Source organism: Camarhynchus parvulus, chromosome Z, assembly GCF_901933205.1.
Source record: "Camarhynchus parvulus chromosome Z, STF_HiC, whole genome shotgun sequence".
In the NCBI taxonomy this organism is placed as follows: domain Eukaryota; kingdom Metazoa; phylum Chordata; class Aves; order Passeriformes; family Thraupidae; genus Camarhynchus; species Camarhynchus parvulus.
The window spans coordinates 4,684,046-4,703,078 of NC_044601.1; positions in this window are offsets into that span (position 1 = coordinate 4,684,046).

Here is a 19,033-nt window from a genome sequence, read left to right on the forward strand (position 1 = left end):
GAGTGGGAGTATCCATTAAAAGTCTCTGCAATTTAGAGCTATATTTGTATTTCTAATTGTGCTAAACTCTTGGCTAATAAAATAATTATGAAAATACAGCATACTCAAACATACTCTTGAATTAAATTACATAAGTAAACACACATTCATTATTACTTAATTTTCTTGTTTATCCAGCCAAACTCATCAGATAGCTTACAAAGACAAGACAAACAGAAAGCAGACTATATGGTGTAGGCTTTACTTTTTTTTTTTACTTAAAAATGTTTATAGAACTACTCCTGCCTAAAGTGGTACTAAATGTTTTTACCTTTCATCATTTTAAATTAACAGCAAGCATCTTGAATTTAAATTAATTTGAATAAATTTTTTAAATTACTCTAAAGCTCTTAAAAATTAACAGTGAAAAAAGTGAAGTAAAACAGCATCAAACCAGAAATTGAAATGGATGAAAATTTTCCATACATGCAGGAAAATTTTTACTTGCAGTGTGAGACACAGATGACATCTCTAGCATGTATTGCAACACTCGGTGAAGAAGAAAACATTTAATACAGTAATTTCATGGTTTTTAATGTGATAATTTTAACTGCTATGGCTTTTCTGCTTATGTAATTTCTTTTTCATCAGACACCCCCATATAAAGGTTACCTCACCTAAATAACCCCCTAATTAATGTCCTGTATTAATTAGATGGTAATTGAAGCGCTCATTCTGAGTCATCTCTAGAATGCTAACAGCAATGGCTTTTCTTTTTCTCTTTATTTTTAGCTTTTTCAATAGAAAGTCCTTCAAGGTGATTTTGCAATTCTGGGGTTTTCCTCTCTGCTGCCATCATCTTCCCAGTGCATCAGTAAACAACTCTGCTGACACAGAAATTACAGCGAGGGAGGTGGAAGAGAAACGAGATTTATTTGGGAAATTTCTTCAATGTGACAGGGACAACTCCTGCTAAAAAAAATCATAATCCATTCTATAGCATTTGTTCCTCACAGCAATTCACTCTGAATGTGAAAAGAGCAGAAGAGGCCAGGAAAACTTTTCCACAAGGACAAAATGACCTCACAGAGATTCTGCAGCAGAGAAAGAAAACTCAGTTCCTTCTCATGTGCTCACCCCCACCCAGAAGCTTCTTATTAATCCTGATTTTGATGCTGATTTATCACAGAAACTTCAGTAGGGATCTGGAGCACCCAGTTTGCAGTAAATTGCATCTTCAGTTGGCTGACAGTTCATATTTCATTGAAGCCCTGTACAGCTGAGGAACATCCGCATTTTAAAATAGACCATAGGACTTTGAAATAGACTTTACAGATTTTTTTTAATTAATTTTTTAATAATTTTCAAAATGGACCAATCTAACTTAAAAGTTTCTAGTACTGTAACTTTTAGCAAAAGAGGGGAAGCCTCCTTGCTGCTTATCAGGGTAAGAATTGGGGTTTTGACCTAATTTTCTTGATTTTCATCCCTAAACAGTGCTGGTCCTTTCTAACAACAACAACAAAAAATTGTCAGAAGTTTGAATATATAAGCATGTAATAATTAGTTTTAAGGCTTTGGCCTACAGAGCAGGTAAGATAAATAATATTTTTCTTAGCTGAGGCCTCTTTTTTTTTTTTTTTTGCATGTACAATAAGATGAGACAGGTCCTGATAGCTAAGTGGAAAAATGTCTTTAAAGTTAACAAGAAAAAAAAAGAATGAAAAGGGAAAATAACATCTGTGCGTTTCTGTGAATGGAATTTAAGCTGATATGGGAAAGAATTCCATGGTACTTGTGATGTTTTCTTTGGCTACCATCACAGAAAATATTTCAGTGGTGAAACCAAAGGTTAAATGCAACCGGCAGGAAGTTATAAAGGTGAATTGCATAAGATGTTTCTGAATAACAGGAGTTTACAACTCCAGCTATTGCTTCTGTTCAGAGTGCTTGGAAGCGTTGTACAGCAGTAGGGGTACATAAAATGCAAATTTTAGGGCTTAGGGTGATAAGTTTTTCGGGTTGAGATGGTACACATTTATAGGATTTAATTTAATTAATAAATTAAATGTTATATGACACACTTCTACCATTATATTTATAAATCATTATACAATATAATTGTAATACACTATATAATTGTAATCATAATTAATATAATGATATAATATAGTAATATAATTAATATAATATAAATTATGGCATTTCATCAGCTACAACAGTGAAATATTATATGCTGCTTTTTCTTTTGCTAGACCTTCTTTTTGAGTTCCTGCTGTTGAAGCAGTTTGGGAAGAAGCTAAGGGAACTTGTATATGGTTATTACACTTGTTTGGAACAGCAGAATGACATGGCAAAGTGAATTTATTGACACTTCTCTACCTCTGCAGTTTCCATGGTGAGCACACAGCAGTGCTGCTTCTTCTTTGCTTTCTGCCCAAACCATTCCAGAGTTCACCTGCCACTAATTTAACTACCCAGCTTTAGAGATGTGAGCAGCGCTTCAAAAACACCCAGAATCGTTGCTTTTACTAATGCAATAAATGTAATAATGTGAGTTCAGATGGGAGGCTTTCCTTCCAACGTGCCCATAGGCAGAGTACCCAGTGAGCTGAGGCTTTTGATATTTAATGTACATTAAATATCAAACTGGGTGTATTCCATGCAGCTCTGTCCAGCACATGAGATATTTCTGGGGGTGACCAAGGTGACAAGCAGTGGCAGGATGAAAAAGCCACATCTCTGAGCCTGTGAGAAGGGTATTAAGCTTGCATGACAAGGTAATTTTAAAAATAAATGAGATCCAGGAGTCACACTGGCCACAAGGAATGCCTTTCAACACTGTGAAATGCAAAATTGCACATGCTGAGGTGTGTGACAGCTATTCAACACCTTAAAGGAGTAAGGGAATTTTTTCCCACTGAAATTGGTGGGGGGAGTTCCATCAAGCAGATTCAGCTTATTTCCTGGCCATCTGCAAACATAAATAAATAAATATATTATCACCACATACTAGATGATGTTTACTGTAAATGGCAAGGAAGTAGTTTTAACTCTCTAATAATTTCTAACATTTGGCTTAATTCTGACTATCACAGGCAGCTTTTCTCTGTTGTCTTTAACACCTTTTCATTGCTAAGATCTTGCAGCTCCTCCAGCAGAAGAGTGAGAGAATCCTTCTTGTCATGACAGATCACACTGAAATTATACTGAGATTAATGAGGTGTAACCATGCAGATATCACATTTCCTATGGCATTTTCCTTTCAAATACAAGGCTCACTGGGTTTTCTACTTTGCCCTGAGTCTAACAGGGACTTGGCAAAATTTGGACATCATTTTAAAATGAATAAGCACAAGGAAACTAAAAAAACAAAATCCAGGCACAATCAATTGTAAATATTGCTTTTATATATTTATTTTAAATACTGATTTTATGTATATTTATTTATCAAATCTTAAATTTTATATAAATATCAAAGCCTGCCAAGACATGGTGGTCTCACAAGTGTTGGTTCAAGGGCACCATAACTTTAAATATCCTTTGATATATAAATTTATCTGTAGATATAGTTATACATATATAAATTTCACATGGGCTGAATGAAACTGAGATTCTTGTCAGTTCCAGTGAAGATACTGCCATAGCTGCACTGGCAGAAATTCCAATTTTAATTAGCAAGCTCAGATTCCCTTTCCAAGTTCCAAAGAGAGGAACTTTTATTTAGAAATGACATGCTGGACAGAACTGTATTTAGAATGCCACATTTGTCTCCTGATAGAATTATTTCCTATTAATTTATTTAAAGGTTAAAAAAAAAAAGGGCTCTTTCCCCAGAGGATGCTGAGGCACTGCCCAGGCTCCCCAGGGAATGGATGCAGCCCCAAGGCTCCAGAGCTCCAGGAATGTTTGGACAATGCTCTCAGGGGTGCACAGGGTGGGATTTTGGGAAGTCTGTGCAGGCCCAGAACATGGATCAATGATCCCTGTGGGTCCCATCCAGCTCAGGACATTCTGTGACTTAATGGTTCCAGACGAGCTGCAGAAAGAATGCCCACAGCACCAGGCATTTTGCAATTAATATGGCACATACAATGAAATAATTCTCAAGATTGGGCATTTTTTCTGTTACTAATTTTGATGTTCTATATGTGCAAATCCTTGAGATGAATTTGCCCAGCTTCGTTCAGAGCTGGATTTGTCAACAGCCACTAACTAGAAGAGTTGGTCAATAAGTGTTTGCCACAAAGAACTCTGCTTACGTAGCACAGTGTGGCATATGAAAATATAGTTAACTAACCAAACAAAACTGGTATTTATCACATTGTGTATTTGGCATACAAATACTATCTAAAATGGTTTTATTGTCTGTTATAATTACAAGGCGTTGTTCTTTACTGTGTTTTATTCCATTATCAACTGACAACTGCCTTTTAGTTTTATATAAAATAATAGCTCATTTTACCATGTGAAGCTGTGAAAATGCACATTTTTTTCATTTAGCTCTGGAGGCTTTGTCAGCGAGAATGGCTTTCAAGCTGTTCATTAAATAGATGATGCTTATTACTACTTCCAATCTGGACCACAGCAACACAGGGAATTGGTTTAAAGCAGCACCTAGCAACCTAATTTTTAGAACCACTCACTAAATTCCTCTTACATTAGCAGAAAGAGTACTTTTTACTACTGCTGACCATGGAGAAGTGGTAATTATATTGCTGCATTTCAGTCCATCCATCATGTGGACATTCTGCAAATGAGTCTCTTTGAGCCCAAGTGTAACAACACCAGCTCTGGGTTTGGATTTTGTTTGTGTGTGTTGTTTGTATTTTTGGTGGGTTTTTTCCAATTTGCTAAGTTGGTCCAACATATTACAGAATCCAGACAGAATTATTTCTTCTGCAGAACTTTTCAGCTCAGGAAATATCATTTTTGTACTTAGATATTTACCTTTTCTTCATTGAAGCCAGGCTGTTGCAGAGCAGCTCTCTAACAGAGACTCCCAAACTTGACAACACCAATAATAATAATTTCATAGGAGCCCTATTATTTCTGGGAATGAAACTCCACCTCTTTTTCTTAAAAGAACCATCCACCCCATTCATAGGATGATGTGGGGAACCTGTGAGAGATTTTGCTTCCCTGGGCATCTCTTCAGTAAGATATTCTGCCAAAAAGATGCACAGGACTGGAGCTTGTTTTGAGAACTTGTAATAACAGATAAAGGACGATTGAGAATGATTCTGAAATTCAAAGGCTATGATTTAAAATGGGTGGAGGCAGCTGCATAAAAACCTTGGTGTCTGATAAGAAGAAATCATATTTGTCACAGAGGTGCTGGCCTGTGTGGAATTATTGCTCGTGCTTTGCTCGCCTGCTATCAGTGGGCCTTGTTTGCAGTGAAAAAAAACAAAAGATAAGGAATTGCCAGCCATGCAGGTCTGGGGCCTAAACCACCCCAAGGGTAATATTTCCAGACACAAAATAGTTCCAGACAGAGAACCAGCCAGAGGATTCAGGGGCAGGACAGGAAAAAGCTGTGAAAATACAGGCCTCCAATGAAATTATACAAGAAAATTAGGTATACAAAGTCTACATGGGACTGAGGGAAACAGAAGCGAAATTCAAAGCAATTTTAAAAGAAACTGAAGGAGGAAGACCAGGAATTTGAACCTGGTGAGCAAAGCAAGACATGTCCAGTCCTTGACTGGAATCCAGCATTCCTCTCCAGGTGTAATATTTTCTGATGTTGCTGCCTGAGGCTGTCTGACATGCAATTTATAAAACAGCTAGGAGTTCTATCTTACTACCATTGTAAATTAAAATTTAGCTGACAGCTAAGAGCCACCTGGTTGTTGCCCTTTATTTCAATTTTGCCAGTTTAAGTTGTTCTTTTAGGGTTCTTTTATGTTATTTTTCGATACTATGTCTAGTTCTGTTGACAGCTGACACAGCTTTTTGCAATTCACCTTCAATTCAGATGAATTGAATTAGGATTTTGCATCTTCCAGCTATGGATTTCATAATTGTCTGGTCATTCCAGATGCATAAGAAAAAGCAGAAATTTTGAGTATTTTGAGGGGAGTATTTTGGGGGAACGAACCGGTCTGCTTTTCCAAATTTAGATTGTAATTTTTTGGTGTCTGTAAGGAGAACATTTAAGAATAGCATTGCTCATTGTATTTTTAAGACATTTCACTGTCAGGCCTTGAAATTATTCCAAATTTGTCCAAGCCTTTCCTCACCTCTGAAGCAGTGTTGAATCTTACCAGGCGCCCAGAAACCTGCACCTGTGTGATTTTCTATCTTGTCACTTGTGTGTTCATTTTTGTGGGGCTCTTTTTGTTTTTGTTTTTGGTTGGCTGGTTTTTTGTTGTTTGGTGGTTTTTTTGTTTTTTGGTTTTTTTTTTTTAGAGAAATTTAAATGTGGGGAAAAAAACAAAAAGTGAGAACATGGCATCACTGGGAGAACTGAGGAGAGAACTGGCCTTGCCATCCTGTAGTTAAGGACCCTGTGGTGGAAAGCAAACCCCTAGAGGTCACTGTAATCATAAACATTCACAGAAAAGATCCAGATTTGAGTAATGTCACGATTAAAACGAGCCATCTACAGAAAGGAGCTTACCGTCAGATTTCTGGCCCGTCCTGAAGCGACCCCTCCAAAGCCATGGAGGTCACGGGCGATGGTTTGGCAGCACAATCCATCACTCCACATCAGGGCACTGCATCAAATGGTCAGAATTTACCAGGGCAGGGCTGGGATTTGTCCTTGTGAGGGAAGGAGGGTGGTGTGGAGGGGAAGGGCAGGCTGGCTGTGGAGAGGGAAAACAGAAAATAAGCGAAGAAGAATCCGTGCTTGCCACAGTGGCTTGGGGAAGATGGCAAAACTTGCTGAGCATAATGGGCCAGCAACCCATGTTAAAGGGGTGAAGGCTTCACATTAGTGTCTGCAGATACCCCTTCCCCCAGACACTGTTTGGTCTGTGAAATGCAAACACTGACTCAAAAGAGGCTTTCTGATACATTAAATGGGAACAGATCACTTGGAAGTGATCATTCAGAAAAAGTGGAGTAAAAGATCCTAAAACTCGTAACAAATGCTACAGCAAGGGCGAAATAAATGTTAGATGATCTGTCCAAAACAGAAAAAAAAGGTATGTTTTACAGCATAAACTGAATTGTTCAATGTCTCGTTTTAATTTATAATCATTCCACACTACATATAGTTGAGAAGCTGTTTATGGTGCTGTGCACTAATCTTGAACATGTTGATGGAAACAAAATCCTGTTGATACCTGTATTCAGTGACTGTATCTGTAAAACCCAGATTAATTCCCTACCAACCAATTCACTCTGACATGAAACAGAAGCAACTTTGCAGATGTCACAGGGGCTGTATCTAATTATGCAGCAGTTTATTTGGAGTTCTGGCTTATACCTGGTTCTCTAAGGATCCACAAAATAATTGTGTTTATCTCCAGGGGAATGTGCTATAATTTGAAAGCCAAGAGAAGAAAGCATGTGGCATAAAGGTGCTGGGAGATCACTGGTTTCATGTTTATGCTTTGCAAACCATGTAAAATTCATATAGACAATTTTCCAGTATATTGAAGCCTTTAAAGGGTGTGTCCTTATCAACAAAGCATAGAGCTGATTTTTTTTTTCTCTGGTGATGACAAGAGATGGAATACACAGACAGGTCTTGATTCAACTGGCTGAACAAAACTCCCCCATGTCATTTCAGACACTGGAGAATTTGCAGAGTCCTGTCAGATATGACACCCCAAGAAAGCAAGGATTTCTGGATTTGCATATGAATGCCACGTGAGAAATCCTAGGGTATCCCAAATGTTACTGGATGCATTTGTTTGGACAACTGAATCAGACTTCCACTGTTCATACATTCCCTTAACACTGATGCTCACTGGCAGCATATGAAATAATTAATTTTTGTCCCTTGTGTTGGTATGGACTTATCTCATTACCTCATTACAGTAGTTCTTTGTGTTAACTTCATTAAGTTTTCAACACGACTTCTGAAAACAATGAAAATTCCAAAACAAATTGTATAAGATCTTAGATAACAATGGCTTCAAAAGACAGCATTAATCAAGACCTAGCCCCTGGTGCCTGAATAACATTCAAAAGGAAACTACAGTGTTTGTTTTGCTATTTTTTTTTCCTTGATTCAGACTGTCCAAACTGAACTTAAGCCTGGGGCAAAATGAGCTGAAAGGGGAAAAGAATGGAAACTGAGTTTTAAAACAAAAGAAAGAGAAAAAGGAAGAAGGAAAGAAAAAGAATATATATGTAATACAATATCTCAATCAAAAGGAGCAAGAAGGCCCACACCAGATCCCATCCCAGCTTCACAATGCTGCAATGACATGGAATTCTGGAGGATTGTGCTGATCCAGCTGAGAGCAGAACTGGCCCAGTGCATGATTCTGGAAAAGCCACTGAATTTATTTCAGAGGCATTTTTTTAAATATAAAATTTTAAAATATCCTAATGTCTGGCTTTGGAAATACATTGCTGACAGTACAAATGAAAGGAAACTTCTGTGTTTTGAAACTTCCTGTCCTCTTTCCCATTTTTTGTGATTGAAATAAAAGTATTACTCTTGTTATGGCATGACACTTGTTTCGAAAGCAACTCCACATGATTTCTATAAGAGAGACTCAACACTTTAACCAAGGGAATAAACAGGTAGAAACAGGGCAATAAAACTGATTAGACTGAAATAATACTTAGTATGGGTAGAGGGCCCTTTCTATATACAGACATTTATGCAGGGGAACAGTGATTATTTTAGATCCTCTGGCTGGGCTGCCTGGTGAAATGGAATGAAAGACATTGATTAAAATCTTTAATTCTTCACTCGGAATTTGAGTTATCAAAGAGCACAAAGAATCTTTTCTAATATCTGCCTGTAAACAGCTATTTTATGTTACTAGCTAATAAACTACAGGGTGCTTGCTGAGAATCATTATATACAAAATAAATACACCTAATAATATTGTAACAACATGATATATTTCAAAAGATATAGAATTTTTTCACTGACACTTTTAAGTCATGTGCTGAGCTCCCCTCTATCAAAAAACACCTTTTTTTTTTAAATGAGAGCTAGCATTATCTTGACTCTGCCTTGTTTTTCTTAATAATTATTACTGTATATAACAATTTATATATATATATACATATAATTGCCCCATTCTATTAGGGGAGGATCTAGAATAAAGCATGCAAATAAAATGGCACGAAAAGCTGATACCAGTGAACTACAAATTTCAGTTTGGACAAGGATCTAACAGGCAGTGGTAGAAGTCAATCTGCTCTTGATATGTCAACACAAAAAACTGTGTGCCAGGCAGCAGAGTCTGTATTCCCATTATTTAGGTCCTGGCTTTCCCCAGGTGATTTCCTCTTTGCATGAAGCCCGTCTTCTTTGCAGGTTTCTGCTTCCAAGAATATTGAAATTTAGACAGACAATTCCCTAAGTCTACTTAGATCATAATTTATCTCAAAACCTCCTATTTTATTACAAAAACTTCTTTTTTAGTTTTTCTTTAATGGAATAAAATAAAAAAATTGTCTTGACTATCTTCAGCAATCTTATAGGGTTTAAAAACTAGTTGTTCTTGGCATTTATCAGGTAAATGTACATGATCCCACTCAGATATGATCAGATTGCACAGACAGGGAGAAGAAGCAGGCAGGCAAAGCTCTCTGTCACATTTCTCCATGGGCAGCTTGCAAACTCACAGCTGAGACCCATTCCAGTTGTCTGCTTTCCCCTCTAGTATCAGAATGCACTTTTTCCCCTTCATTTTTCTTTTTCCCCCCACACAGTCGCACGAACACAATTTTCCATACACACGATTCCTGCGGAAATCCCTTTCTCCCGCGCGCGTCTCCCCGGTGCTTTGCCTCCGTTACTTCACAGGGAGTTTCTCCCTTCGCAGGGAGAAGGGAATTGACAGGAAGCAGAACAACTGAAAACAGATGCACGAAAACTGAGTTTGCTGCTCGCCCCCGTGAAGGTCAGTGACAGCCACAGCGCCTGGGAGAGCCCATTCCCAGGCAGGACATTGGGTGACACTTCCCACAGCCCGTGGAGCTGGATCAGAGCTCATGGAGTCACTGGGAATACTGCAGCCATCTCCCCCCCGTGCCCTGGGACAACTGCTCCCTTGGTGGTTGTGGGGTTTTATTTTGCTAGAAGGGGGAGAGAGGTTTTGTTGATTCACACAGGGCGATCCGGCCAGCATGTGACAGTGGCGAGGTGCCAGGAGGATTTCGGGGGCACCTGCTGCTCCTGCCACTTCTCCTGAGCCTGTGACCTCAGCTGTGGCAGGGAGACAGCTGAGTGCCTTCTGCTCTGTTTAATTTATCTGTACCATCTCTTCTGCCCTCAACCCAGCTCGCTCTTAGTTAAATAATGTAAAGACTGTGGAGGCTTCCTCATGGTGAACCTGCGCTCATCACGGTTTTCCTGCACTACTGCTGCAGCATCAGGATTTCATTAGCCAGATTGGGTAGGCTGATATTTTTTTCATATTTGTCCGTACCTACACCATGGAGGAGTGGCAAATCCAAAGCACTTTTCTCATCTCAGCACTGATGGTTCTGCTTAGAAAGAAGCAGCAGAATTTCAGGAGTTCCCTACTGAGGATTTGTCACGTCCCCTCACTGCAGCCACAGACAATGTTTGGAGAGAAAAAAAGAAGAAATCAAGACAGAAGAATTTGCTGATTACTCTCAAACAGACATGTGTTTGCACTGTCAGTTTGCACAAACCTCTCTCCACTTCTTTTGAGAGGAAAGATGGAGCTCTCCCTTGAGCACAAGCGGAACAATTGGTTCAAAAAACATTTATTTAGTAGCACAGCTATGGAGGCCCTGATGCTGCAAGAATCTGAGGCAGAACAAACTTTGTGAGGTAGTATATTCCATTAGGCCAGCTCTTCAGTACATTTAGAAAAATACAACAAACTTGTGAGCACACAAGGTTTGCCCCAGGTTTAAAACTGCAGTCTTGACTTGAGCTCTTTCCTGTGCCTATGAATTGTCCTTAAGCCACACTGAACCAGGCCTTGAATTTTAGAATATTTGTATGTCCCCTACCTGTTCTCTTTAACTATCATTCCATGACTGGTTATGAAGGGTTTCCTCTCTGAAACACAGATTTTACTTTGTTATATAGTCAAAATAAAGCCCAGAAGTATCATTATATACTTGAAGATGCTTAGTCTTGGTTTTGGTTTGGGATTTTCGTTCTTTGCTTTATTAGAAGGGTTTTGTTGGTTGGTTTTTGGGGGTTTGAAGGGGTGGTTCCTTTCCTTTCCTTTCCTTTCCTTTCCTTTCCTTTCCTTTCCTTTCCTTTCCTTTCCTTTCCTTTCCTTTCCTTTCCTTTCCTTTCCTTTCCTTTCCTTTCCTTTCCTTTCCTTTCCTTTCCTTTCCTTTCCTTTCCTTTCCTTTCCTTTCCTTTCCTTTCTTTCCTTTCCTTCCCTTCCCTTCCCTTCCCTTCCCTTCCCTTCCCTTCCCTTCCCTTCCCTTCCCTTCCCTTCCCTTCCCTTCCCCCTTCCCTTCCCCTTCCCTTCCCTTCCCTTCCCTTCCCTTCCTTCCTTCCCTTCCCCTTCCCTTTCCCCCTTCCCTTCCCTTCCTTCCTTCCTTCCCTTCCTTCCCTTTTTTTTTCCCCTTTCCCCTTTCCTCTTTTTTTTTCTTTTTTCCTTTCCTCTCCTTTCCTTTCCCCTTTCCCCTTTCCCCTTTCCATTTTCCATTTTTTCTGATTTTTTCCTTGGGACTCCTACAGAGTTGAATGGTGTTATAAACGGCTTCCTCCGGGGTTCAGTGTTAATTGGTTCAGGGATAAAAAAATCTCATCTCTTAATTATTTAGGACATTGTGCAGATATTTAACTGGACAGAAAGCTCAGGCAGATGGGAGGACTGACTGCTCAGCTCAGAGTCCTGAGGTACCTGTAAAGATTAAAAATTTGGACAAGCAGAATTCCCTCAGCCCCTGAACCAGCCTGCTGGATGGTGCTGTGGGGGTTTTTTTGCCCCCTCTCAGTTTTCTTTTTGCTGAGGCAATCCTGCTTGTGTTATACCTGTTTTAAGGCAAAAATTCTTCACACAGGCTGGAAATCCCTGAAGTGATAATTATGCTCTTACAATGACTGCAAACAGCTGTTGAAATAGGACAGAGAACAGGTGAGGGTGCATGACATATAAGATTCTTGAGCTTGCTATCTTGCTATTCCTCCGAGCAGAAGAAATGTTACAGCCCTGGGTTTGTGGGGTTTTCTTTCCTTTCTTGTATTTTTTTCTCTTTTTTTTCCCTTTTCTTGTATGTTTTGTTGTTGTTGTTGTTTTTAATAGAAGCTGAATTTCTTGCTCTTGTTTTTCCAGTTTTTTTAGGAGCTCTCCCAGAGGAAAAGCGTGGGCTGTATAAATCCCCATCTGCCCCAGCTGTGATAACCTTCCTGCAGGCACACACCAGCACAGGACGAGAGCTGGGGACCAGGGAAGGCATTTGAAATCCTGCCAATTCAGCCAGTTGCCTCCTGCTCCAGAATTAAGCTGCAATTCTGTCAATCGAGGAGCTAGACAGCAGTGCAGGAAACTGGGATCCAGGCAAGAAACTGATGAATCTACTTTAGATTATTTGATTTGCACAGGACAGCAATTCTTTTTGCCAACTTTATTGGGTTGATTTTATATAGGAGCGGAGGGACTTAAAAAAACCCCTCAGCTTTTGAGTCATCTAACTTAATCCTCCAAAACAATAATTCTCAAGCCCTGAAGAAATGTAAAAGCACTGAGCTCCAAAGTTTGGGTCTCAGTTTCCACCAGATAATGGGACGAGGAGGAGGGAGAAGCTGATTCCTTCACCAGGAAAGACAGCAAATATTGAAGAAACAAGTCTCCTTTCTCCAAAATATTCTTTTCTTCGGGGGAAAAAATCCAAAAACCAAAACAAAACAACCAAACACAATTACAAAAAGAAATCCACCAAAACCCCCAAAAACAAACAAACAAAAAAAACCAAACCCACCCCAAAAAATAAAAAGCAAACAAAAAAAAACCTAAAGGCAAACAACCCCGACCCACTTCATGTTTACTGCTGAAATAATATTTCAAAAATTCAGACAGCATCCAAGTGCCTATTACTATAGAGTCTGGTGAAGTAAAGTCGGCTTTTAAGTTACTCCTATTCAGAAGTACAAAATTATTATGGACATCTTTTGCTACCTCTATTTTCTTGATGCTGAAAATGAAGCAGAGTGTGATTGCTTCATGTAAGTCTCAAGTCCATAATTTGAGTAGGCAGGGCAGGGTTTGGAGTTTCAGTTGACAGATGCTCAAAAATCTGAGATCTGAGTTAAAAACTTGACAGAGACAGAAGCTTGTTAAGATTTTTCAGGGTTTTCTGTCTTCATGTGAAGTGGAAAAGAAATTTTTTTCATGTCTGTTCCCATTTTATAAAAAACATAATAGGTTACCTTCCTCTTCTTTGAGCTTTAAATTAATGCTCTGCCTTTTGGATTGAACCTTCTTCAGGCTGGCTTTCATTTCAAAAGATCTGCTATTCTTTTTTTGAATTTAATTCCAATCTTGAAAATATTCCAATCAATGTAATAGCTAGATCACACCAACATGTGAAACTGTTCTCTTTCACAGAGAAGAAGAAAACAGCATGATTTTATTAGCTCTATAATTTATTGAATTTCACAAATTATTCCAAGGTAATTCTGTTGTGAAGAAAGGAGAAATTAGATAATGTCCTTGTAAAATTGGCACAAGAAATAATTTATAAAAATCCTCAGTTCTGTCTGACACCTAAATAAGTAATCACAATTTTTTCTCTGATCGGACATTTTATATCTAGAAGTGACATGTGAAAATTGATTTCAATTTTTTTTTTTTAATGGAAGAACTGTGGAGATTTTGATGTAATTTAGGTGTCTGGCTGTCTTCCCACTTGCTTTCTTGAAGAAAGAATAGAAAGACAGGTGCAGAGCTTCTGAGGTAAATGAGGTTGTAACTGAAGTAGGTGAAGCTGAACCACAACAATGTGGTTCTTGGCCTGTGGTAACCATAACAGACAATAATGTAAAAGCTGATAGAATCATGTAGATTTACCTTTGGTGCCTGATAAATGCCAAGAACAATTATTTTTAGAACCCTATAAGATTGCTAGATATAGACAGAATAATTTTTTTATTATTATTCTATAAAAAAAAGGGGGAGAAAGGTTTTTGTAATAAAATAAAGAAGGAGATTTTGAGAGAAATTATGATCTAAGTATACTTAGGGAATTGTCTGTCTAAATCTCAGCAGTAAAACAGACAAATAATTGTGAATTTTTTTTTTTTTAACAAAACAGGCATCTAACTAAAGATGTCTCAACATAACCTTGTTTTGGTAGAGAAATGGGCTAAAAAGAATCACAGCATCACTTGAATAAGCAGTGTCAGTTTTGAACCCGTATTTGAGGATAGTAATTGAAAAATATGGGCTCAGAAATCCTATATTCCAAGTCCTGGACTCACTGTAGGATTCGGGAACAGCTTAAATGGAGCTGTGAAGTGCAAATACTAAAAGACAGTGGTCGTATTACCAATATTATAAATCTCCAGTTCATATCTGGCAATCAGAACTTATTTTTGAGCCAGCAAAATCTGGCCCTGATTAGCTGAACCCGTCACCAATTTTGAGACTTTGGTCACGGTGGGAAAGGATTAAATGTGTTTTCCTTTGTGACAAAGACTAATGATGCCTCACCCAACCCAAATTCAAGAGGGAGATAAGCAAAGAGGTGAGAAGAGGAAAGCTGGGGTGATTTGAGCAGGCCTGAGGCAAAGAGGCCCTGGGGGCATTTAGGCCTGGCATATATTAATTAGTTTTTGAACAAAGAGCCCTAGGAAAGGGGCATGGCAGTGTTGAAAGTCACCGTGGGTGTGACTTATCAAGACAAGTCTCTATTTTGCACTTATTTTAGTGGCATTTTAACAGATGCTTCAATGTTTTCTTTAATATTGGCAGTTTCCTAAAGCAGGGGCTTTGGTACCTTTACTTTAGGAACATTTGGGGAAGAAGGGAGCAAGTTCATTTTTGACGGAAAACATTCACCTCTGAGAAAGGAAAAAAAAAAAAAAAGGCAAACTTGCTCCTGACATTGAGTAAAGGGCTTAAAAAGCTATTTCATGAACATTTGCTCCAGGAGTCCTGGGTTGCATTTTTTTAAGGCTGCCTTGACCTTTAGAAGTTCTTCAAGACCTGAGTTCTGAACACCTTGTCCCTAGAGGCAGCCAGTGGGAAAGCTTCTGGAGCAGGGGGGAGTCTGGGGTGAGTAGATGGCATCAACAGGAAAAAAGAGTTTTATCAAGAAAAGCGTTTTTCTGTGGAATTTGGTGTTTAGTTAGTTGGTCGAAAATCACAGAGACGTGGAATGGTTTGGGTGGGAAAGGACCTGAAATTCCCATCTTGTCCAAGACCTTCCGCCAGACCTTGGTTTCTCCAAGTCCTGGCCTTGAACCAGGCCAGGCAAGGCTTAAAAATAACCTGAACGTGGTGAAGAAATAATTCTTGCTGCTGTCAAAATGGAGAGTTGGGAAGTTCTCAGAAAATTCCCCTTGCCTGGACCTCCTGAGTGAACTTGTGGGCGCTGAGGATCCTTGAGGTTATCCTGCTCAGGACTGAACTTGAGGAAGAATAACAGTCTTATCAAGCAGAAATACTTAAGGGTAAAAAGTTCACAAAGCAGAAGAAATTAATGGCTGTTTGTCCAAGCACTCCTGGGAACTGCTTTTTATAAGTGAATTTAAAAAATCAGATGGCAGCAGATGACAGTAAACAAACACAAATGCTCTCACAACAGCCAGGGATTGTATTCTTCCCTATGATGGTTGAAAGTGTCCAAACAGCACTGCAGATGTTGCTAAAATGATGCCATTGAAAAGGGTGATAACATTATTGTTATTGTTACTGTCACTATATTACTATTGCTATTATTATTATTATTTATTATTATTAATGCAAAGTTTCAAAGCACTGCATTGCATTGTTTAACAAATGTTTCTCTAGAATTTTCAGGAGAACAACATCAGGAAAGGATCTGCACTGGTCAAAATAACTAAAATTAATTTGGGTATCACAGGCAAATTCTCATATTGGTTGCATGAGAGTTCAAGGAGAGCTCCATTACAAAAGATGATCCTGACTGTAAAATGTTTTTACCTTCTGAGTTGTTGAGGATGAAGGACTAGGGTCCACTGACTAAAGAATTATTGCTGAGGTCATTAAATAACACGTGGTTTCTTTTAGAAAGGAAGAGAAGGCTGAAAAAAAAATAACCAAAGGTTAGTACTTAAACTTTAAAAATTTAAGGGACAGCTTTTTCTTTGTATACATGAAAAGAATATTCTCCGATGTGGTAGCCATTAACCAGTGATTTCTGATTCTGATTGTTTTGTATTTGAGTAAAAGGATGACTTCATTTTGAAGAGTCATATCCTAAAGTCTTTACTCATTATTCCCCAGAAATCAGTATGCATTGAAGCACTGGCATGTTAAAAGGGTAAAAAATTGGTGGAAGAAGAAGCAGAGAGATCTGAAAAAATTAAACCCCAAAGTACTGAACAATTTATTCAGTTTATTTTCCACTTTTTCAAATGCTGTTCACATTTCATTTGTTTACATTGACACTCCCTGGTGGACTCCAAACTCCACCAACTCCCCCCCCTGAATTTATGACATTTTATCCTCCCAAAACTCATCAAATTTGTCCCTGAGAGCTGCAGATGCTGCGTGACACACGGCTGGGCTGTGTCACACCACTCAGCACCACCTCTGTGTACATGAAAACCCCTTTATCTTGGAAAGGAAGGGGTGATAAGATTAAATGTCCTTCACAGAGGTCTAGAAAAGGTGTCTTTTCTGAGCTTTCTGAGGCCTGCTCCGGGACTTGGCCCTTTCAGGTATCCAGACAGTGAACCTCTCTCCTTGGCGCGTTGGATGTGCAAGTTCCAGACAATAATTGAACAAAAGCATGCAATTATTGTATTCTCTGAAGAGTTATGCAATGAACCATCAATTTCAGAGTTCACAGGAAAGGTCTGAGGACATCTCCACTAACACACAATGACATCAGAGACAAATTGGATTTATTTATTTTTTGTCCCCTAAATCACAGCAGCACGTGGTGTGTTGGATGTTGGATGTTGGTGCAGAATCTTAGTGCAGTTTCCTCAAGAGGCATTTTTTTCAAAAAGTAACGGCTGTAAGAGGAAAGGAGTACCTTGTTTTGGAGCAAAAACTGTGTAAATGTTGCTTTTTCAGATGTCTGGAGCACTGTGGGGCGCAGCTGCTCTTGCCACAGGGATTTCTGCTCTGTTCCCTGGACTGCAGGCCGGTAGATTTGCATCTTAAGAGTGGTGGAAACTATTTCTTAATAGAATTTTACATCAGGAATGATGGTTCACATCAGCTGGACTGTTTTATTGTGTGAATGAGATGGCAGGAGATCCTCTCAAGGGCTAATTCTTATCCTAGGTTTGCCAGCCGCTGTATGGATTATATGTTTCATGTAAACATGCAGGGGTAAGTGTACCTAAACACACAATATATATATAAACATATATTCACTGAAAATATATAAACATTTATGCACTGAAAATGGGAACAGGCTGCCTAGGGGAGTGTTTGAGTCACCATTCCTGGGAGTGCTCCAAAAGCCTGCAGATCTGGCACCTGGGGATGTGTTTTAGTGCTGGATGTGGCAGCGCTGGGTTGGTGGCTGCACTCGATGAATCCAGAGGTCTTTCCCAGCCCAATCCACTCCACGGTTCTCTGGAAAGCACACAGTCACACAAGTGTGCAATTATTATATTGTATTTTGTATTTAAATCATATAGATCATGTCTATTTTAAAATTAAACACACATACATGCAAGGCCTCATCCAGTTGTCTTTATTTAAATAAAACCTGGCTTATTCTAAGCAGGAAAAGAACTTTTTCTACAGTGAAGATAAATAATTTTTGAGTTTCATGGATGACAAATATTTACTAAGTGTGAATGGGAAGAGCAAGATACAATGCTTAGAGCACCACAGTAATTTCTTTCAGAGAGGGGTGTCACCAATTGAAAATTTCCCTATTCCAGGTTCCTACAGGCTGACTACATTATTCACTTTATTCTTTAAAAATAATGCATAATTCATAACAACGCTTTGAAATCTGCTTTAATCTGCATTTATGAGATGAAGTATATGCAGCTGTGAACAGTCTTTCATTTAGCTTCAAAATAATCTGGCATTAAGCAATAGTTTGCAGGGGTTTATTAACAGAAGTTACAGATGACTTTGATCAATTTGTTTGTCTGTTTATTACACAGTATTTCTTTACTCCTGTACTGTGTTATTTTCTTCTTTCTTTCTTCTGCGCCAGGTGCAGAATTAAATCAAATAGCACATACAAAAATAAATTAAAAAAAAAAAAAATTAAAAAAATTAAAATCTGCTTGTCTTCCTTCATTGCTGCTTTCTTCCCCAGTCAGCACTGCCTTATTTGAACAAGTTTGGTCTGGTTAAAATCTTCCACTAGTGCAGTGTGAGAGTAATTCATGGCTGAACACTCTTGGTGTAACTTTACACCAGAATTCACAGGCCTTTTGTTTGTTGTGGTTTTGAGCAGCAGTGGGAGCACAACTAAACCAACATCCCCATAATTTATTCCTTGGTTCTGGAGAAATGATGAAACATCTGAGCTCTGGGGAGAATGAGATTAGGTTTTTATTGTTAAAGATGCAGGAAGAGATGAAGAAGTCTGCTAGTGATCAGAATGTTATATTAAAATCAAAGGTTTTCACTGGGAGAGAGAAAACCCTTGAAAGACTAAAATCAGTTACTAAGATGATTCCCTACTGAACATTACATTATTTGATTACTATTTACTATTTATTTATTATTTATTTACCATTTACTATTTATTATTTGATTTCTAATTACAATATTCCTTCCCCACATCTAAGTTCATCTAAGAAGTG